The sequence below is a fragment of the Cryptomeria japonica genome, unplaced genomic scaffold, assembly GCF_030272615.1.
Source record: "Cryptomeria japonica unplaced genomic scaffold, Sugi_1.0 HiC_scaffold_169, whole genome shotgun sequence".
Taxonomy (NCBI): Eukaryota; Viridiplantae; Streptophyta; class Pinopsida; order Cupressales; family Cupressaceae; genus Cryptomeria; species Cryptomeria japonica.
In genome coordinates this window covers 52,951-74,696 of record NW_026728991.1, presented here as the reverse complement: position 1 = coordinate 74,696, position 21,746 = coordinate 52,951, and the positions used below count along the sequence as shown (strand labels likewise).

The window sequence follows — 21,746 nt, the reverse complement described above, 5'->3', positions numbered from 1 at the left end:
GTTATGAGCTTGTCGCAGTGTGTACTTAGCAAACCGCGACCCACGTGCGAATCCACCCCGGCCACCCACCCCCGTCGAGGTGCACACCCTCCCTCGCGAAGTGCGCCCCGTTCGCCAAGTGTGAGCCCTGCCCGGGTGCGCGCACCTTGCTAGGGCGTCGGGTGTGCACCCGGCCCGGCCTACGTGCGTGCACCTGGACGGGGCGTCGTGTGCGTGCAGTGTCCCGTCTGCAACGCGGTGCCCACACACCACCTCGGGCGCAACGACCTGCGCTCACATGTGGGCCGAGTGCACCTTGGTGCATGTTCGGGGCGCCTCGGGTGCACGCTCGATCTTGCCCCGGTGCACCAAGGCGCTCGGTTTGCCCCGGGTGCGCACTTGGTGCAAGGTGGGCACCCAAAATAGGGATCAAGCACCAAAACACAAGTTTCGGGATGCAAAATGGGACCCAAGGACCACAAATGCGTTCCAAGACCCATGATGGGTCCACGAGAACAAAAATGTGTTCCGAGACTTAATAAACAAATATTGGGTTTTAGGAGAAGAAACATGCTCTGATGCCCAAAACGAGAATCGACCCCGAAAAGGCCACAGGCCAAAAGTGGGATGCGAGACAAAAAAAAATGGGACCCGAGGACCAAAATTGGGTTCCCAGGTCGAAGACAGGGCAACCGGACAAGAAACGACCTCTAAGGCTCGAAATGAGTCCCGACGACTAAAACTTGACAAGAAGCACCCATCAGGCACCCAACTCGACACCCATGGGATGCCGACCCACCCGGGCTTCCACCTAGCACACCTTGGCACCCACCCACCCTCGCACCCAACCTCGCACCCAACTTAGCACCTTTGAACCCACATTGGCACTCACCCTGACCCTGGCACCTTGGAACCCACATTGGCACTCACCTTGACCCTGGCACCCACCTTTGCACTCACCTTGGGACCCACCCTGGCTCCCACCTCGGCACCCACCCAGACACCCACCTTGGTTCCTTGGCACCCACCTTGGATCCTTGGCACCCACCCCGACACCCACCTTGGCACGCAACTTGGCTACTTGCCACCCACCTTGGCTCCTTGACGCCCACCCCGACAACCACCCCGTGACCTACCCTGGCTAGGGTTGGTGCACACCCACCCTGGTGCCCACCTTGGCACCCACCCCATGACCCACCTTGGCACGCACCTTAGTACCCACCCCGTTACCCACCCTAGGACCCACCCCGTGACCCACCTTGGCCAGGGTGGGTGCCTTGGTGCGCACAACTTGCCTGGGCTGCACACCAGGGCGGGCTCAAGATGGCACCCGCGTTCCGTTTTTTTCACTATCTTTCAAAACGGAAATTTTAAAATCTCGTTTTTTTTTTTTTTTTGCCTTTTCTGGAAATTAGTGAAGGCAGCGCATCAAAGGTGCGCAATGCTGGTGCGAACCCGGGAGCGCTCCGATGTGTGCTCCAAGGTGCGGCGTGCACGAAGTCCGAGCCCGGCTTGCCCCGGGTGCGCACCTCGCGTGCACCTTCGCCGGGGTGAGCACCTTGGCTGGGTTGCGCGCCCTGGTGCGCACCAAGGAGCGCTCTGAAGTGTGCTCCAAGGTGCGGCGTGCACGAAGTCGGAGCTCGGTTTGCCCCGGGTGTGCACCTCGGGTGCGCACCTCGCGTGCACCTTCGCTGCGGTGGGCACCTTGGCTGGGTTGCGCGCCTTGGTGGGCACCATGCAGTGCACGAAGTCGGAGCCCGGTTTGCCCCGGGCGCGCACCTCCGCCAGGGTGGGCACCTTGGTGCGCACAACTTGCCTGGGCTGCGCACCAGGAAGGGCTCAAGATGGCACCCGCGTTCCGTTTTTTTCACTATCTTTCAGAACGGAAATTTTAAAATATCGTTTTTTTTTGCCTTTTCTGGAAATTAGTGAAGGCAGCGCATCAAAGGTGCGCAACGCTGGTGCGAACCTGGGAGCGCTCCGATGTGTGCTCCAAGGTGCGGCGTGCACGAAGTCGGAGCCCGGTTTGCCCCGGGTGCGCCCTGGTGGGCACCATGGTGCGCACCAAGGAGCGCTCCGAAGTGTGCTCCAAGGTGCGGCCTGCACGAAGTCGGAGCCCGGTTTGCCCCGGGTGTGCACCGCGGGTGGGCACCTTGGTGCGCATGCCTTGCCTGGGCTGCGCACCAGGGCGGGCTCAAGATGGCACCCGCGTTCCGTTTTTTTCACTATCTTTCAAAACGGAAATTTTAAAATCTCATTTTTTTTTGCCTTTTCTGGAAATTAGTGAAGGCAGCGCATCAAAGGTGCGCACCTCGCTGCCCACCACGGTGCGCAACGCCGGTGGGCACCCGGGAGTGCTTCGAAGTGTGCTCCAAGGTGCTGCGTGCACGTTGTCGGAGCCCGGTTTGCCCCGGGTGCGCACCTCGCGTGCACCTTCGTCGGGGTGGGCACCTTGGCTGGGTTTGCCCCGGCTGCGCTCCGAAGCGGGGTTATTGGAGCGCCGCCTCTTTTTTTGTCGGAGCGTTTGGTGGGGTTTCTCGCATTGGCTCTTCCCAGGCCCGGTTGCCACCCTGGCGCGCACGAAGTCGGAAGTAGGGTTAATTGCCCGGGTGCGCACCTTTGCCAGGGTGGGCACCTTACCTGGGCTGTGCACCAGGGCGGGCTCAAGATGGCACCCGCGTTCCGTTTTTTTCACTATCTTTCAAAACGGAAATTTTAAAATCTCCTCTTTTTTTTGCCTTTTCTGGAAATTAGTGAAGGCAGCGCATCAAAGGTGCGCACCTCGCTGCCCACCTTGGTGTGCTCTGAGGTGCGCACCCGGGAGCGCTACGAAGTGTGCTCCAAGGTGCGGCGTGCACGTTGTCGGAGCCCGGTTTGCCCCGGGTGCGCACCTCGCCTGCACCTTGGCCGGGGTGGGCACCCTGGCTGGGTTTGCCCAGGGTGCGCTCCGAAGCGGGGTTACTGGAGCGCCCCCTCTTTTTTTGTCAGAGCGTTTGGTGGGGTTTCTCGCATTGGCTCTTCCCAGGCCCGGTTGTTGGGTGCGCTCCCACCCTGGCGCGCGCGAAGTTGGAAGTTGGGTTAATTGCCCGGGCGCGCACCTTCGCCAGGGTGGGCACCTTGGTGCGCACACCTTGGCTGGGCTGCGCACCAGGGCGGGCTCAAGATGGCACCAGCATTCCCTTTTTCTCACTATCTTTCAAAACGGAAATTTTAAAATCTCGTTTTCTTTTGCCTTTTATGGAAATTAGTGAAGGCATCGCATCAAAGGTGCGCACCTCGCTGCCCACCTTGGTGTGCTCCGAGGTGCCCACCACGGTGCGCTCCGAGGTGCCCACCACGGTGCGCAACGCCGGTGCGAACCCGGGAGCGCCCCGATGTGTGCTCCAAGGTGCGGCGTGCACGAAGCCGGACCCCGGTTTGCCCCGGGTGCGCACCTCGCGTGCACCTTGGTGCGCACACCTTGGCTGGGTTGCGCGGCCTGGTGGGCACCATGGTGCGCACCAAGGAGCGCTCCGAAGTGTGCTCCAAGGTGCGGCGTGCACGAAGTCCTAGCCCGGTTTGCCCCGGGTGCGCACCTTCGCCGCGGTGGGCACCATGGCGTGCACGAAGTCGGAGCCCGGTTTGCCCCGGGTGCGCACCTCGCGTGCACCTTCGCCGGGGTGGGCACCTCGGCTGGGTTGCGCGCCCTGGTGCGCACCAAGGAGCGCTCCGAAGTGTGCTCCAAGGTGCGGCGTGCACGAAGTCGGAGCCCGGTTTGCCCCGGGTGCGCACCTTCGCCGCGGTGGGCACCCTGGTGCGCACCATGGCGTGCACGAAGTCGGAGCCCGGTTTGCCCCGGGTGCGCACCTCGCGTGCACCTTCGGTGGGGTTGCGCGCCCTGGTGCGCACCAAGGAGCGCTCCGAAGTGTGCTCCAAGGTGCGGCGTGCACGAAGTCGGAGCCCGGTTTGCCCCGGGTGCGCACCTCGCGTGCACCTTCGGCGGGGTTGCGCGCCCTGGTGGGCACCATGGTGCGCACCAAGGAGCGCTCCGAAGTGTGCTCCAAGGTGCGGCGTGCACGAAGTCGGAGCCCGGTTTGCCCCGGGTGCGCACCTCGCGTGCACCTTCGCCGCGGTGGGCACCATGGCGTGCACGAAGTCGGAGCCCGGTTTGCCCCGGGTGCGCACCTCGCGTGCACCTTCGCCGCGGTGGGCACCATGGCGTGCACGAAGTCGGAGCCCGGTTTGCCCCGGGTGCGCACCTCGCGTGCACCTTCGCTGGGGTGGGCACCTCGGCTGGGTTGCGCGCCCTGGTGCGCACCAAGGAGCGCTCCGAAGTGTGCTCCAAGGTGCGGCGTGCACGAAGTCGGAGCCCGGTTTGCCCCGGGTGCGCACCTCGCGTGCACCTTGGCGCGGTGGGCACCATGGCGTGCACGAAGTCGGAGCCCGGTTTGCCCCGGGTGCGCACCCCGCGTGCACCTTCGCCGGGGTGGGCACCTCGGCTGGGTTGCGCGCCCTGGTGCGCACCAAGGAGCGCTCCGAAGTGTGCTCCAAGGTGCGGCGTGCACGAAGTCGGAGCCCGGTTTGCCCCGGGTGCGCACCTCGCGTGCACCTTCGCCGCGGTGGGCACCTTGGCTGGGTTGGGCACCATTGAGCGCTCCGAAGTGTGCTCCAAGGTGCGCACCATGGCCCTCCAAGGTGCGCAGCATGGCGTGCACGAAGTCGGAGCCCGGTTTGCCCCGGGTGCGCACCTCGCGTGCACCTTCGCCAGGGTGGGCACCTCGGTGCGCACACCTTCTCAATGTTTTCTTGCCTTTTCTGGAAATTGGTGAAGGCAGCGCATCAAAGGTGCGCACCTCGGTGTGCTCCGAGGTGCGAACCCGAGAGCGCTCCGAGGTGCCCACGAAGTCGAAAGTCGGGTTAATTGCATTGTTTTCCCCGGGTGCGCTCCGAGGTGCGCAACATCGGTGCGCACCAAGGAGGGCTCCGAAGTGTGCTCCAAGGTGCGCACGATTCGGAGCTCGGTTTGCCCGGGGTGCGCACACCTTGGCTGGGTTGCGCACCCTTTGTGCGCTCCAAGGTGCGCACGAAGTCGGAGCTCGGTTTGCCCCGGGTGCGCACCTTCGCCAGGGTGCGCACCTTGATGCGCACGCCTTGGCTGGGCTGCGCACCTTGGTGGGCGCCATGGTGCGCACCTTTCGTGCGCTCCAAGGTGCGCACGAAGTCGGAGCTCGGTTTGCCCCGGGTGCGCACCTTGGTGGGCGCCATGGTGCACTCCGAGGTGCCCAAGATTGGTGCGCACCAAGGAGCGCTCCGAAGTGCGCTCCAAGGTGCGCAGGTGCGCGCGAAGTCGAAAGTTGGGTTAATTGTCCGGTTTGCCTCGGGTGCGCACCTTGCGTGCACCTTCGCCAGGGTGGGCGCCTTGGTGCGCACACCTTGGCTGGGCTGCGCACCCGGGCGCGCACACCTTGGCACCCGCGTTTCCTTCATTTTAAATTTTTTTTTTTTACAATCTCTCAAGTGGGAAATTCTATAATCTCAACTTTTTTTGCCTTTTCAGGAAACTTTTGAATGGAGCGCATCATTGGTGCGCTCCGAAGTGTGCTCCAAGGTGCGCACCTCTGGTGTGCTCCAAAGCTCTCTCCAGCTGCGTGCACCTGCCCCGGCCGCGCACCCGGCCCCGCCCAGCTTCGCTCACCTGTCCCGGGCGTCTGGTGCGGAACCTTAGAGTAAGAAACATCACCGTGCACCTTGGCCAACGTGCGCGACTCGACCGAGCGCGCACTGGCCGAGGTGCACACCGATTTCACCTGGGTGCGCGCGCAGCACCTCGGGCGCACCGGGGTGCGCGCACAACGCCCGGGTTGCACCGTGGCCTGTGTGCTCGGGGCGCCTCGGGTGCGCGCTCGGTGTCGCCCCCCGCGCGCGCGGTAGTGCGGGCAGCGCACCCCGGCCCGGCCCGGCCCCGACGAGAACGCAAACGGGCAAAAGGTTTATTCAAATAGCATTGCGACGCCCGGCGAAAAACTAAAAAAGGGTGCAACACCGGGACTTCCCGGGAGGTCACCCATCCCAGTACTACTCCGGCCCAAGCGCGCTTAACTGCGGAGTTCTGATGGGATCCGGTGCACTAACGCTGGTATGATCGCACCCGTTATGAGCTTGTCGCAGTGTGTACTTAGCAAACCGCGACCCACGTGCGAATCCACCCCGGCCACCCACCCCCGTCGAGGTGCACACCCTCCCTCGCGAAGTGCGCCCCGTTCGCCAAGTGTGAGCCCTGCCCGGGTGCGCGCACCTTGCTAGGGCGTCGGGTGTGCACCCGGCCCGGCCTACGTGCGTGCACCTGGACGGGGCGTCGTGTGCGTGCAGTGTCCCGTCTGCAACGCGGTGCCCACACACCACCTCGGGCGCAACGACCTGCGCTCACATGTGGGCCGAGTGCACCTTGGTGCATGTTCGGGGCGCCTCGGGTGCACGCTCGATCTTGCCCCGGTGCACCAAGGCGCTCGGTTTGCCCCGGGTGCGCACTTGGTGCAAGGTGGGCACCCAAAATAGGGATCAAGCACCAAAACACAAGTTTCGGGATGCAAAATGGGACCCAAGGACCACAAATGCGTTCCAAGACCCATGATGGGTCCACGAGAACAAAAATGTGTTCCGAGACTTAATAAACAAATATTGGGTTTTAGGAGAAGAAACATGCTCTGATGCCCAAAACGAGAATCGACCCCGAAAAGGCCACAGGCCAAAAGTGGGATGCGAGACAAAAAAAAATGGGACCCGAGGACCAAAATTGGGTTCCCAGGTCGAAGACAGGGCAACCGGACAAGAAACGACCTCTAAGGCTCGAAATGAGTCCCGACGACTAAAACTTGACAAGAAGCACCCATCAGGCACCCAACTCGACACCCATGGGATGCCGACCCACCCGGGCTTCCACCTAGCACACCTTGGCACCCACCCACCCTCGCACCCAACCTCGCACCCAACTTAGCACCTTTGAACCCACATTGGCACTCACCCTGACCCTGGCACCTTGGAACCCACATTGGCACTCACCTTGACCCTGGCACCCACCTTTGCACTCACCTTGGGACCCACCCTGGCTCCCACCTCGGCACCCACCCAGACACCCACCTTGGTTCCTTGGCACCCACCTTGGATCCTTGGCACCCACCCCGACACCCACCTTGGCACGCAACTTGGCTACTTGCCACCCACCTTGGCTCCTTGACGCCCACCCCGACAACCACCCCGTGACCTACCCTGGCTAGGGTTGGTGCACACCCACCCTGGTGCCCACCTTGGCACCCACCCCATGACCCACCTTGGCACGCACCTTAGTACCCACCCCGTTACCCACCCTAGGACCCACCCCGTGACCCACCTTGGCCAGGGTGGGTGCCTTGGTGCGCACAACTTGCCTGGGCTGCACACCAGGGCGGGCTCAAGATGGCACCCGCGTTCCGTTTTTTTCACTATCTTTCAAAACGGAAATTTTAAAATCTCGTTTTTTTTTTTTTTTTGCCTTTTCTGGAAATTAGTGAAGGCAGCGCATCAAAGGTGCGCAATGCTGGTGCGAACCCGGGAGCGCTCCGATGTGTGCTCCAAGGTGCGGCGTGCACGAAGTCCGAGCCCGGCTTGCCCCGGGTGCGCACCTCGCGTGCACCTTCGCCGGGGTGAGCACCTTGGCTGGGTTGCGCGCCCTGGTGCGCACCAAGGAGCGCTCTGAAGTGTGCTCCAAGGTGCGGCGTGCACGAAGTCGGAGCTCGGTTTGCCCCGGGTGTGCACCTCGGGTGCGCACCTCGCGTGCACCTTCGCTGCGGTGGGCACCTTGGCTGGGTTGCGCGCCTTGGTGGGCACCATGCAGTGCACGAAGTCGGAGCCCGGTTTGCCCCGGGCGCGCACCTCCGCCAGGGTGGGCACCTTGGTGCGCACAACTTGCCTGGGCTGCGCACCAGGAAGGGCTCAAGATGGCACCCGCGTTCCGTTTTTTTCACTATCTTTCAGAACGGAAATTTTAAAATATCGTTTTTTTTTGCCTTTTCTGGAAATTAGTGAAGGCAGCGCATCAAAGGTGCGCAACGCTGGTGCGAACCTGGGAGCGCTCCGATGTGTGCTCCAAGGTGCGGCGTGCACGAAGTCGGAGCCCGGTTTGCCCCGGGTGCGCCCTGGTGGGCACCATGGTGCGCACCAAGGAGCGCTCCGAAGTGTGCTCCAAGGTGCGGCCTGCACGAAGTCGGAGCCCGGTTTGCCCCGGGTGTGCACCGCGGGTGGGCACCTTGGTGCGCATGCCTTGCCTGGGCTGCGCACCAGGGCGGGCTCAAGATGGCACCCGCGTTCCGTTTTTTTCACTATCTTTCAAAACGGAAATTTTAAAATCTCATTTTTTTTTGCCTTTTCTGGAAATTAGTGAAGGCAGCGCATCAAAGGTGCGCACCTCGCTGCCCACCACGGTGCGCAACGCCGGTGGGCACCCGGGAGTGCTTCGAAGTGTGCTCCAAGGTGCTGCGTGCACGTTGTCGGAGCCCGGTTTGCCCCGGGTGCGCACCTCGCGTGCACCTTCGTCGGGGTGGGCACCTTGGCTGGGTTTGCCCCGGCTGCGCTCCGAAGCGGGGTTATTGGAGCGCCGCCTCTTTTTTTGTCGGAGCGTTTGGTGGGGTTTCTCGCATTGGCTCTTCCCAGGCCCGGTTGCCACCCTGGCGCGCACGAAGTCGGAAGTAGGGTTAATTGCCCGGGTGCGCACCTTTGCCAGGGTGGGCACCTTACCTGGGCTGTGCACCCGGGCGGGCTCAAGATGGCACCCGCGTTCCGTTTTTTTCACTATCTTTCAAAACGGAAATTTTAAAATCTCCTCTTTTTTTTGCCTTTTCTGGAAATTAGTGAAGGCAGCGCATCAAAGGTGCGCACCTCGCTGCCCACCTTGGTGTGCTCTGAGGTGCGCACCCGGGAGCGCTACGAAGTGTGCTCCAAGGTGCGGCGTGCACGTTGTCGGAGCCCGGTTTGCCCCGGGTGCGCACCTCGCCTGCACCTTGGCCGGGGTGGGCACCCTGGCTGGGTTTGCCCAGGGTGCGCTCCGAAGCGGGGTTACTGGAGCGCCCCCTCTTTTTTTGTCAGAGCGTTTGGTGGGGTTTCTCGCATTGGCTCTTCCCAGGCCCGGTTGTTGGGTGCGCTCCCACCCTGGCGCGCGCGAAGTTGGAAGTTGGGTTAATTGCCCGGGCGCGCACCTTCGCCAGGGTGGGCACCTTGGTGCGCACACCTTGGCTGGGCTGCGCACCAGGGCGGGCTCAAGATGGCACCAGCATTCCCTTTTTCTCACTATCTTTCAAAACGGAAATTTTAAAATCTCGTTTTCTTTTGCCTTTTATGGAAATTAGTGAAGGCATCGCATCAAAGGTGCGCACCTCGCTGCCCACCTTGGTGTGCTCCGAGGTGCCCACCACGGTGCGCTCCGAGGTGCCCACCACGGTGCGCTCCGAGGTGCCCACCACGGTGCGCAACGCCGGTGCGAACCCGGGAGCGCCCCGATGTGTGCTCCAAGGTGCGGCGTGCACGAAGCCGGACCCCGGTTTGCCCCGGGTGCGCACCTCGCGTGCACCTTGGTGCGCACACCTTGGCTGGGTTGCGCGGCCTGGTGGGCACCATGGTGCGCACCAAGGAGCGCTCCGAAGTGTGCTCCAAGGTGCGGCGTGCACGAAGTCCTAGCCCGGTTTGCCCCGGGTGCGCACCTTCGCCGCGGTGGGCACCATGGCGTGCACGAAGTCGGAGCCCGGTTTGCCCCGGGTGCGCACCTCGCGTGCACCTTCGCCGGGGTGGGCACCTCGGCTGGGTTGCGCGCCCTGGTGCGCACCAAGGAGCGCTCCGAAGTGTGCTCCAAGGTGCGGCGTGCACGAAGTCGGAGCCCGGTTTGCCCCGGGTGCGCACCTTCGCCGCGGTGGGCACCCTGGTGCGCACCATGGCGTGCACGAAGTCGGAGCCCGGTTTGCCCCGGGTGCGCACCTCGCGTGCACCTTCGGCGGGGTTGCGCGCCCTGGTGCGCACCAAGGAGCGCTCCGAAGTGTGCTCCAAGGTGCGGCGTGCACGAAGTCGGAGCCCGGTTTGCCCCGGGTGCGCACCTCGCGTGCACCTTCGGCGGGGTTGCGCGCCCTGGTGGGCACCATGGTGCGCACCAAGGAGCGCTCCGAAGTGTGCTCCAAGGTGCGGCGTGCACGAAGTCGGAGCCCGGTTTGCCCCGGGTGCGCACCTCGCGTGCACCTTCGCCGCGGTGGGCACCATGGCGTGCACGAAGTCGGAGCCCGGTTTGCCCCGGGTGCGCACCTCGCGTGCACCTTCGCCGGGGTGGGCACCTCGGCTGGGTTGCGCGCCCTGGTGCGCACCAAGGAGCGCTCCGAAGTGTGCTCCAAGGTGCGGCGTGCACGAAGTCGGAGCCCGGTTTGCCCCGGGTGCGCACCTCGCGTGCACCTTCGCCGCGGTGGGCACCATGGCGTGCACGAAGTCGGAGCCCGGTTTGCCTCGGGTGCGCACCCCGCGTGCACCTTCGCCGGGGTGGGCACCTCGGCTGGGTTGCGCGCCCTGGTGCGCACCAAGGAGCGCTCCGAAGTGTGCTCCAAGGTGCGGCGTGCACGAAGTCGGAGCCCGGTTTGCCCCGGGTGCGCACCTCGCGTGCACCTTCGCCGCGGTGGGCACCTTGGCTGGGTTGGGCACCATTGAGCGCTCCGAAGTGTGCTCCAAGGTGCGCACCATGGCCCTCCAAGGTGCGCAGCATGGCGTGCACGAAGTCGGAGCCCGGTTTGCCCCGGGTGCGCACCTCGCGTGCACCTTCGCCAGGGTGGGCACCTCGGTGCGCACACCTTCTCAATGTTTTCTTGCCTTTTCTGGAAATTGGTGAAGGCAGCGCATCAAAGGTGCGCACCTCGGTGTGCTCCGAGGTGCGAACCCGAGAGCGCTCCGAGGTGCCCACGAAGTCGAAAGTCGGGTTAATTGCATTGTTTTCCCCGGGTGCGCTCCGAGGTGCGCAACATCGGTGCGCACCAAGGAGGGCTCCGAAGTGTGCTCCAAGGTGCGCACGATTCGGAGCTCGGTTTGCCCGGGGTGCGCACACCTTGGCTGGGTTGCGCACCCTTTGTGCGCTCCAAGGTGCGCACGAAGTCGGAGCTCGGTTTGCCCCGGGTGCGCACCTTCGCCAGGGTGCGCACCTTGATGCGCACGCCTTGGCTGGGCTGCGCACCTTGGTGGGCGCCATGGTGCGCACCTTTCGTGCGCTCCAAGGTGCGCACGAAGTCGGAGCTCGGTTTGCCCCGGGTGCGCACCTTGGTGGGCGCCATGGTGCACTCCGAGGTGCCCAAGATTGGTGCGCAACAAGGAGCGCTCCGAAGTGCGCTCCAAGGTGCGCAGGTGCGCGCGAAGTCGAAAGTTGGGTTAATTGTCCGGTTTGCCTCGGGTGCGCACCTTGCGTGCACCTTCGCCAGGGTGGGCGCCTTGGTGCGCACACCTTGGCTGGGCTGCGCACCCGGGCGCGCACACCTTGGCACCCGCGTTTCCTTCATTTTAAATTTTTTTTTTTTACAATCTCTCAAGTGGGAAATTCTATAATCTCAACTTTTTTTGCCTTTTCAGGAAACTTTTGAATGGAGCGCATCATTGGTGCGCTCCGAAGTGTGCTCCAAGGTGCGCACCTCTGGTGTGCTCCAAAGCTCTCTCCAGCTGCGTGCACCTGCCCCGGCCGCGCACCCGGCCCCGCCCAGCTTCGCTCACCTGTCCCGGGCGTCTGGTGCGGAACCTTAGAGTAAGAAACATCACCGTGCACCTTGGCCAACGTGCGCGACTCGACCGAGCGCGCACTGGCCGAGGTGCACACCGATTTCACCTGGGTGCGCGCGCAGCACCTCGGGCGCACCGGGGTGCGCGCACAACGCCCGGGTTGCACCGTGGCCTGTGTGCTCGGGGCGCCTCGGGTGCGCGCTCGGTGTCGCCCCCGCGCGCGCGGTAGTGCGGGCAGCGCACCCCGGCCCGGCCCGGCCCCGACGAGAACGCAAACGGGCAAAAGGTTTATTCAAATAGCATTGCGACGCCCGGCGAAAAACTAAGAAAGGGTGCAACACCGGGACTTCCCGGGAGGTCACCCATCCTAGTACTACTCCGGCCCAAGCGCGCTTAACTGCGGAGTTCTGATGGGATCCGGTGCACTAACGCTGGTATGATCGCACCCGTTATGAGCTTGTCGCAGTGTGTACTTAGCAAACCGCGACCCACGTGCGAATCCACCCCGGCCACCCACCCCCGTCGAGGTGCACACCCTCCCTCGCGAAGTGCGCCCCGTTCGCCAAGTGTGAGCCCTGCCCGGGTGCGCGCACCTTGCTAGGGCGTCGGGTGTGCACCCGGCCCGGCCTACGTGCGTGCACCTGGACGGGGCGTCGTGTGCGTGCAGTGTCCCGTCTGCAACGCGGTGCCCACACACCACCTCGGGCGCAACGACCTGCGCTCACATGTGGGCCGAGTGCACCTTGGTGCATGTTCGGGGCGCCTCGGGTGCACGCTCGATCTTGCCCCGGTGCACCAAGGCGCTCGGTTTGCCCCGGGTGCGCACTTGGTGCAAGGTGGGCACCCAAAATAGGGATCAAGCACCAAAACACAAGTTTCGGGATGCAAAATGGGACCCAAGGACCACAAATGCGTTCCAAGACCCATGATGGGTCCACGAGAACAAAAATGTGTTCCGAGACTTAATAAACAAATATTGGGTTTTAGGAGAAGAAACATGCTCTGATGCCCAAAACGAGAATCGACCCCGAAAAGGCCACAGGCCAAAAGTGGGATGCGAGACAAAAAAAAATGGGACCCGAGGACCAAAATTGGGTTCCCAGGTCGAAGACAGGGCAACCGGACAAGAAACGACCTCTAAGGCTCGAAATGAGTCCCGACGACTAAAACTTGACAAGAAGCACCCATCAGGCACCCAACTCGACACCCATGGGATGCCGACCCACCCGGGCTTCCACCTAGCACACCTTGGCACCCACCCACCCTCGCACCCAACCTCGCACCCAACTTAGCACCTTTGAACCCACATTGGCACTCACCCTGACCCTGGCACCTTGGAACCCACATTGGCACTCACCTTGACCCTGGCACCCACCTTTGCACTCACCTTGGGACCCACCCTGGCTCCCACCTCGGCACCCACCCAGACACCCACCTTGGTTCCTTGGCACCCACCTTGGATCCTTGGCACCCACCCCGACACCCACCTTGGCACGCAACTTGGCTACTTGCCACCCACCTTGGCTCCTTGACGCCCACCCCGACAACCACCCCGTGACCTACCCTGGCTAGGGTTGGTGCACACCCACCCTGGTGCCCACCTTGGCACCCACCCCATGACCCACCTTGGCACGCACCTTAGTACCCACCCTGTTACCCACCCTAGGACCCACCCCGTGACCCACCTTGGCCAGGGTGGGTGCACCCACCCTGGTGCCCACCTTGGCACCCACCCATCCTAGCACCCAGCCTGTGACCGGGCTTGGAACCCAACCTTGCACCCGTCTTGGCCAGTGTGGGTGCGCACCCATCCTGGCACCCACGTTGTGACACACCCTTTAACCCACGCACCCTAGCAGCCACGTTGGCACCCACCTTGGAACACAACCTAGCAACTTGGCACCCACCCCGTGACCCACCTTGGCATCCACCATAGCAGTCGCCCACTTGGCACCCACCTTGGAACCCAAGTTGGCACCCACCTCGGCACCCACCTTGACACTTGTGGACCCACCTTGCCACTCACCCTAGCATCGACCCATCCTAGCACCCACCCTGGCACCTTTGCACCCTAGCACTCACCCATCCTAGCACCTAACCTGTGACCCACCTTGACACTCACCCTCGCACCCACCTTGGAACCCAACCTAGCACCCACCCACCCTGACACCAACCCTAGCACCTACCCACCCTTGCACCCACCCTGTGACCCATCTTGGCACCCACCCATCCTACCACTCAACCTATCACCCACCTTCTCACCCACCTTGGCATCCACCTTAGCACCCACCCACACTGGCACCTTGGCACCCACCTCGGGCAAGGTGGGTGCACACCCACCCTGACACCCAATTTAGAACCAACCGAGCATGTTACCCACCTTGGCACCCACATTGCAGCCCACCCTAGTACCCACCCTATGACCCACATTGGCATCCACACCCTAGCACCCAGGCACCTCGACACCCGCCTTGACACGCACCCTAGCACTAAACCTGTGACCCACCTTGGAACTCACCCTAGAACCCACCCACCCTGTGAACCACCTTGGCATCCACCTTAGCACCCACCCACCTTGGCACCCACTCTAGCACTCACCCATCCTAACACCCAACTTGTTACCCACCTTGGCACCCGCCCTCGCGTCCACCTTGAAACCCACCCTAGCACCCACCCACGCAGGAGCCCACCTTGGCACCCAACCTAACACCCACGCATCCTGGCACCCAACTTGTGACCCACCTTGGAACCCACCCTAGTACCCACCTTTGAACCCACTATATCACCAACCCACCTTGGCACCCACCCTATGACCCTCTTTGGAATCCACCCTAGCACGCACCCACCCTGGCACCCACCATGGAGCGCACCCTAGCACCCACCCACCTCGGCACGCACCTCAACACCCACCTTGGTGTGCGCACTGCGCCAACCTCTCAAAGACCCTATGTGGTGCGCTCCAAAGTGTACACCTTTGGTGCGCTCCAAGGTGCGCACCTTTGGTGCACACCGAGGTGCACACCAAAGTGTGCACCGAGGTGAGCACCAAAGTGCACTCCAAGGTGCACACCAAGGCGTGCACCTTTGGTGCGGTCAATGCAAACGAATTCGGAAGTTGGGGTCGATGTCCTAATCGCTGCTGCAGACTACACGTATGAGAATCGGACAAATAGCTTTATATAGGGGAGGTGTTGCGTTTGATGGGTCGACTCCCCTGGTTGTGTGCACTGCACCAACTTCAAAGACCCTGTCTTGTTTAAGAAGTCAAAAGTTGGGGTGGATGTCCTAATCATTGCTGCAGTCTACGCATGTATGAGAATCAGACAAATAGCTTATATAGGGGAGGTGTTGCATTCGGTGGGTTGACTCCCCTGGTTGTGCGCACTGCGCCAACCTCAAAGACCCCGCATAGCAGAAGAAGTCGGAAGTCGGATTTTGGTGAGCACCAAGGCGTGCACCTTTGGTGCGGTCAACGCAGACGAATTCAGAAGTTGGGGTGGATGTCCTAATCGTTGTTGCAGGCTACACATGTATGAGAATCAGACAAATAGCTTATATAGGGGAGGTGTTGGGTTTGATGGGTCAACTCCCTTGGTTGTGCGCATTACGCCAACCTCAAAGACCTTGTTTTCGTTAAGAAGTCAAAAGTTGGGGTCAATGTCCTAATGGCTCCTGTAGGCTACACATGTATGAGAATCGGACAAATAGCTTATATAGGGGAGGTGTTGGGTTTGATGGGTCGACTCCCCTGGTTGTGCGCATTACGTCAACCTCAAAGACCTTGTTTTCGTTAAGAAGTCAAAAGTTGGGGTCGATGTCCTAATTGCTCCTGTAGACTACACATGTATGAGAATCAGACAAATAGCTTATATAGGGGAGGTGTTGGGTTTGATGGGTTGACTCCCCTAGTTGTTCGCATTACACCAACCTCAAAGACCTTGTTTTCGTTTAGAAGCCGAAAGTTGGGGTCGATGTCCTAATTGCTCCTGCAGGCTACGCATGTATGAGAATCAGACAAATAGCTTATATAGGGGAGGTGTTGGGTTTGATGGGTCGACTCCCCTGGTTGTGCGCATTGCGCCAACCTCAAAGACCCTGCATTGCGGATGAAGTCGAAAGTCAGAGTTTGGTGTGCTACAAGGTGTGGTCGAAGGTGCTCACCTAGGTGTGCACCTTTGGAGCGCAGGAAAAGTGCCCTCCAAAAGTGCGCACCTTTGGAGTGCACAAAAGTGCCCTCCAAAAGTGCGCACCTTTGGAGCGCACAAAAGTGCCCTCCAAAAAGTGCCCTCCAAAAGTGCGCACCTTTGGAGCGCACAAAAGTGCCCTCCAAAAAGTGCCCTCCAAAAGTGCGCACCTTTGGAGTGCAGAAAAGTGCCCTCCAAAAAGTGCCCTCCAAAAGTGTGCACCTTTGGAGTGCACAAAAGTGCCCTCCAAAAGTGCGCACCTTTGGAGCGCAGAAAAGTGCCCTCCAAAAAGTGCCCTCCAAAAGTGCGCACCTTTGGAGCGCAGAAAAGTGCCCTCCAAAAAGTGCCCTCCAAAAGTGCGCACCTTTGGAGCGCAGAAAAGTGCCCTCCAAAAAGTGCCCTCCAAAAGTGCGCACCTTTGGAGCGCAGAAAAGTGCCCTCCAAAAAGTGCCCTCCAAAAGTGCGCACCTTTGGAGCGCACAAAAGTGCCCTCCAAAAAGTGCCCTCCAAAAGTGCGCACCTTTGGAGCGCACAAAAGTGCCCTCCAAAAGTGCGCACCTTTGGAGCGCACAAAAGTGCCCTCCAAAAGTGCGCACTTTTGGTGCGCACCAAGGCGCTGGTTCGGTCGTTGCAGGCGAGTTCGGAAGTTGGGGTCGATGTCCTGAGCGGAGGTGCAAACTACACAGGTGTCGGAATCGGACAAATAGCTTATATAGGGGAGGTGTATGCTTCGATGGGTCGACTCCCCAGGTTGAGCGCACCGCGCCAACCTCAAAGACCCTACGGTATGGATGAAGTCGGAAGTTGGGTCCGATGACCGATTCGATTAGTAGGTATGCTCATGAGGTCGGAATTTGGGTCCGATGACCTGCCATGTGCAGGAAGGCGAATGTTGGCACTGTGCGTTGCAAGGTGCACACCAAGGTGCTGGTGCGGTCTTTTTAGTCGAGTTCGGAAGTTGGGGTCGATGTCCTGATCGGAGGTGCAAGCTACACAGGTGTGGGAATCGGACAAATAGCTTATATAGGGGAGGTGTATGCTTCGTTGGGTCGACTCCCCGGGTTGAGCGCACCGCGCCAACCTCAAAGACCCTACGGTATGGATGAAGTCGGAAGTTGGGTCCGATGACCGATTCGATATGTAGGCATACTCGCGAGGTCGGAATTTGGGTCCGATGACCTGCCATGTGCAGGAAGGCGAATGTTGGCACTGTGCGTTGCAAGGTGCGCACCAAGGCGCTGGTTCGGTCGTTGCAGGCGAGTTCGGAAGTTGGGGTCGATGTCCTGATCGGAGGTGCAAACTACACAGGTGTGGGAATCGGACAAATAGCTTATATAGGGGAGGTGTATGCTTCGTTGGGTCGACTCCCCGGGTTGAGCGCACCGCGCCAACCTCAAAGACCCTACGGTATGGATGAAGTCGGAAGTTGTGTCCGATGACCGATTCGATATGTAGGCATACTCGCGAGGTCGGAATTTGGGTCCGATGACCTGCCATGTGCAGGAAGGCGAATGTTGGGACTGTGCGTCGCAAGGTGCGCACCAAGGCGCTGGTGCCGTCGTTGCAGTCGAGTTCGGAAGTTGGGGTCGATGTCCTGGTCAGAGGTGCAAACTACACAGGTGTGGGAATCGGACAAATAGCTTATATAGGGGAGGTGTATGCTTCGATGGGTCGACTCCCCGGGTTGAGCGCACCGCGCCAACCTCAAAGACCCTACAGTATGGATGAAGTCGGAAGTTGGGTCCGATGACCGATTCGATACGTAGGCATATTGGCGAGGTCTGAATTTGTGTCCGATGACCTGCCATGCGCAGGAAGGCGGAATTTGGGTCCGATGACCGAGTTGATGGCGTGCCATGCGCAGAAAGGCGGAATTTGGGTCCGATGACCGAGTTGATGTTGATGGCCCGCCATGCACAGGAAGGCGGAATTTGGGTCCGATGACCGATTTGAAGGCGTGCCATGCGCAGAAAGGCGGAGTTTGGGTCCGATGACCGAGTTGATATTGATGGCCCGCCATGCGCAGGAAGGCGGAATTTGGGTCCGATGACCTGACATACGCATGGAGTCCGACTCGGGGGCCGATGTTCGATTCGATGACTTGCATTGTGGGTAAAGTCGGAAGTTGTGGTCTTTGACCCGATTCGATGACCAGACTTCGGCTGCTTGAGAATCGGACAAATAACTTATATAGGGGAGGTAGTGTTCTCGAGCATCCTCCCCCCGTGCCCGTTTATGTCGATTGATGCTGGTGCTCGACTGGTTGGAGCGCTCGGATGCAAAAATCTTGCACCAGGATTTATCGATTGTGATGGACACGGCAAGTCTCCTGATTGCTATGCAGGAGCTCATCGTGAATCTCTATGCGGCCTTGGTATGGACTCGACCTGCGGAATGGTTCGGCAATGGTAGTTGCTCCAACACGTCCTTGCAATGGCCACAGAGGTGATTCGACTAGAGCTCCAGTCTAGCTTTTGGGTTGCTTGGCGGACTGGTATAGCCGCGATCGAGTTCCGGCCATGAACGTTTTAGATAGCTCTTGGGCTTTCTGGGACGGAAGTCGGAAGTTTGGGCTGTTGTCCGATTTGATGACCATTCTTCGGATGTGTGAGAATCGGACAAATAACTTATATAGGGGACTGTGTTGTCTCACGCAGCCCCCTCCGTGCCCCTCTATCTCGACCGATGTTGGTGCTTGAAAGGGTTGGGATCGCTCGGATTTATAAACGTGCACCACCATTTGTCGAGTGTGAGGGACGCGGCAGGTCTCCTAAATGCTATACGGGCGCTCTCTGAGAATCTCTATCCGGCCTCGACACAGACTAGTCTTGCTGAATGGTTTGGCACTGGTAGTCGATCCAACACGTCGTTGTTGTGGCCGCCTAGGCGATTCGATTCGAGCCCCCGTCTAGCTTTTGGGTTGCTTGGCGGATTTTGCCCTATCCGCAAGTGAGCTCGGTCCCTAAACGTTCGAGAAACCCGATTGCTATGCGCCGACTCTCTTTCTTGCGAGCCTCCATCTAGCTTTTGGGTCTCTACGGAACGGAAGTCGGAATCTGGGACCGTTGTTTGATTCGACGAGGCAGACTACGGTTGTGCGAGAATCGGACAAATAACTTATATAGGGGAGGTGTTGACTGGAGCATTCTCCCCCGTGCCCCTCTAACTCGACCAATGCTGGCGCTCGAACGGTGGTAGCGCTCGGATTTTCGTTGAGCGCCAGCATTGGTCGATTTAGAGGGGCATGCGAGATTCCCGAATGCTATGCGAGGGCTCTAACGGAAATGTCTATTGGTTTCGGTATGGATGCAATTGCGAGTGGTTCGGCAAAGGTAGTCGTTCCGATGCGTCCATGTCGTGGCCAAATCGATAATTCGATTTGAGCCCTCGTATAGCATTTGGGTCTCTCGATGTGATTCCGCATTCCAGTCCCTTTGGGCACTGCTTGAGCCGCATCCCAGGGGGTTCCCTTCCCAATAATCTGCCTCGCAACCCGATTGCTATGCGGTGAGGCTCCTCGGCCGCCTCGGAACTATCTGTGTATCAGACGCATCGCGGGATAAGGGGTTGGCAACGGTAGTCGCCCCAAGCGCGTCCGATGCTTGGACCATTCCGAGGCGGCCCTGAAGCCTCTTCCGTCTAGCCGTTGGGTCCTTCTCGCCGCATCCCTTGCCTCGCACCCCGATTGCTATGCGGTGAGGCTCCTCGGCCGCCTTGGAACTATCTGTGTATCAGACGCATCGCGGGATAAGGGGTTGTCACTGGTAGTCGCCCCAAGCGCGTCCGATGCTTGGACCATTCCGAGGCGGCCCTGAAGCCTCTTCCGTCTAGCCGTTGGGTCCTTCTCGCCGCATCCCTCGACTCGCACCCCGATTGCTATGCGGTGAGGCTCCTCGGCCGCCTTGGAACTATCTGTGTATCGGACGCGTCGCGGGATAAGGGGTTGTCACTGGTAGTCGCCCCAAGCGCGTCCGATGCTTGGACCATTCCGAGGCGGCCCTGAAGCCTCTTCCGTCTAGCCGTTGGGTCCTTCTCGCCGCATCCCTCGCCTCGCACCCCGATTGCTATGCGGTGAGGCTCCTCGGCCGCCTTGGAACTATCTGTGTATCGGACGCGTCGCGGGATAAGGGGTTGTCACTGGTAGTCGCCCCAAGCGCGTGCGCTGCATGGACCATTCCCAGGCGGCCCTGAAGCCTCTTCCGTCTAGCCGTTGGGTCCTTCTCGCCGCATCCCTCGCCTCGCACCCCGATTGCTATGCGGTGAGGCTCCTCGGCCGCCTTGGAACTATCTGTGTATCGGACGCGTCGCGGGATAAGGGGTTGTCACTGGTAGTCGCCCCAAGCGCGTCCGATGCTTGGACCATTCCGAGGCGGCCCTGAAGCCTCTTCCGTCTAGCCGTTGGGTCCTTCTCGCCGCATCCCTCGCCTCGCACCCCGATTGCTATGCGGTGAGGCTCCTCGGCCGCCTTGGAACTATCTGTGTATCGGACGCGTCGCGGGATAAGGGGTTGTCACTGGTAGTCGCCCCAAGCGCGTCCGATGCTTGGACCATTCCGAGGCGGCCCTGAAGCCTCTTCCATCTAGCCGTTGGGTCCTTCTCGCCGCATCCCTCGCCTCGCACCCCGATTGCTATGCGGTGAGGCTCCTCGGCCGCCTTGGAACTATCTGTGTATCGGACGCGTCGCGGGATAAGGGGTTGTCACTGGTAGTCGCCCCAAGCGCGTCCGATGCTTGGACCATTCCGAGGCGGCCCTGAAGCCTCTTCCGTCTAGCCGTTGGGTCCTTCTCGCCGCATCCCTCGCCTCGCACCCCGATTGCTATGCGGTGAGGCTCCTCGGCCGCCTTGGAACTATCTGTGTATCGGACGCATCGCGGGATAAGGGGTTGTCACTGGTAGTCGCCCCAAGCGCGTCCGATGCTTGGACCATTCCGAGGCGGCCCTGAAGCCTCTTCCGTCTAGCCGTTGGGTCCTTCTCGCCGCATCCCTCGCCTCGCACCCCGATTGCTATGCGGTGAGGCTCCTCGGCCGCCTTGGAACTATCTGTGTATCGGACGCGTCGCGGGATAAGGGGTTGTCACTGGTAGTCGCCCCAAGCGCGTCCGATGCTTGGACCATTCCGAGGCGGCCCTGAAGCCTCTTCCGTCTAGCCGTTGGGTCCTTCTCGCCGCATCCCTCGCCTCGCACCCCGATTGCTATGCGGTGAGGCTCCTCGGCCGCCTTGGAACTATCTGTGTATCGGACGCGTCGCGGGATAAGGGGTTGTCACTGGTAGTCGCCCCAAGCGCGTCCGATGCTTGGACCATTCCGAGGCGGACCTGAAGCCTCTTCCGTCTAGCCGTTGGGTCCTTCTCGCCGCATCCCTCGCCTCGCACCCCGATTGCTATGCGGTGAGGCTCCTCGGCCGCCTTGGAACTATCTGTGTATCGGACGCGTCGCGGGATAAGGGGTTGTCACTGGTAGTCGCCCCAAGCGCGTCCGATGCTTGGACCATTCCGAGGCGGCCCTGAAGCCTCTTCCGTCTAGCCGTTGGGTCCTTCTTGCCGCATCCCTCGCCTCGCACCCCGATTGCTATGCGGTGAGGCTCCTCGGCCGCCTTGGAACTATCTGTGTATCGGACGCGTCGCGGGATAAGGGGTTGTCACTGGTAGTCGCCCCAAGCGCGTCCGATGCTTGGACCATTCCGAGGCGGCCCTGAAGCCTCTTCCGTCTAGCCGTTGGGTCCTTCTCGCCGCATCCCTCGCCTCGCACCCCGATTGCTATGCGGTGAGGCTCCTCGGCCGCCTTGGAACTATCTGTGTATCGGACGCATCGCGGGATAAGGGGTTGTCACTGGTAGTCGCCCCA

General features: G+C 61.0%; 2 non-coding genes across 2 annotated transcripts; both read right to left on the bottom strand.

Annotated features, from left to right (window-relative positions):
• Positions 1-5,989: 5,989 nt before the first annotated feature.
• LOC131867379 (5S ribosomal RNA) lies at positions 5,990-6,108 on the bottom strand. Its single transcript, XR_009365937.1, has one exon. It is a non-coding gene; the product is annotated as a 5S ribosomal RNA (ribosomal RNA).
• A 5,939-nt stretch (positions 6,109-12,047) lies between these two features.
• Positions 12,048-12,166, bottom strand: LOC131867404 (5S ribosomal RNA). The gene has a single exon (XR_009365961.1). It is a non-coding gene; the product is annotated as a 5S ribosomal RNA (ribosomal RNA).
• Between the last annotated feature and the right edge of the window lie 9,580 nt (positions 12,167-21,746).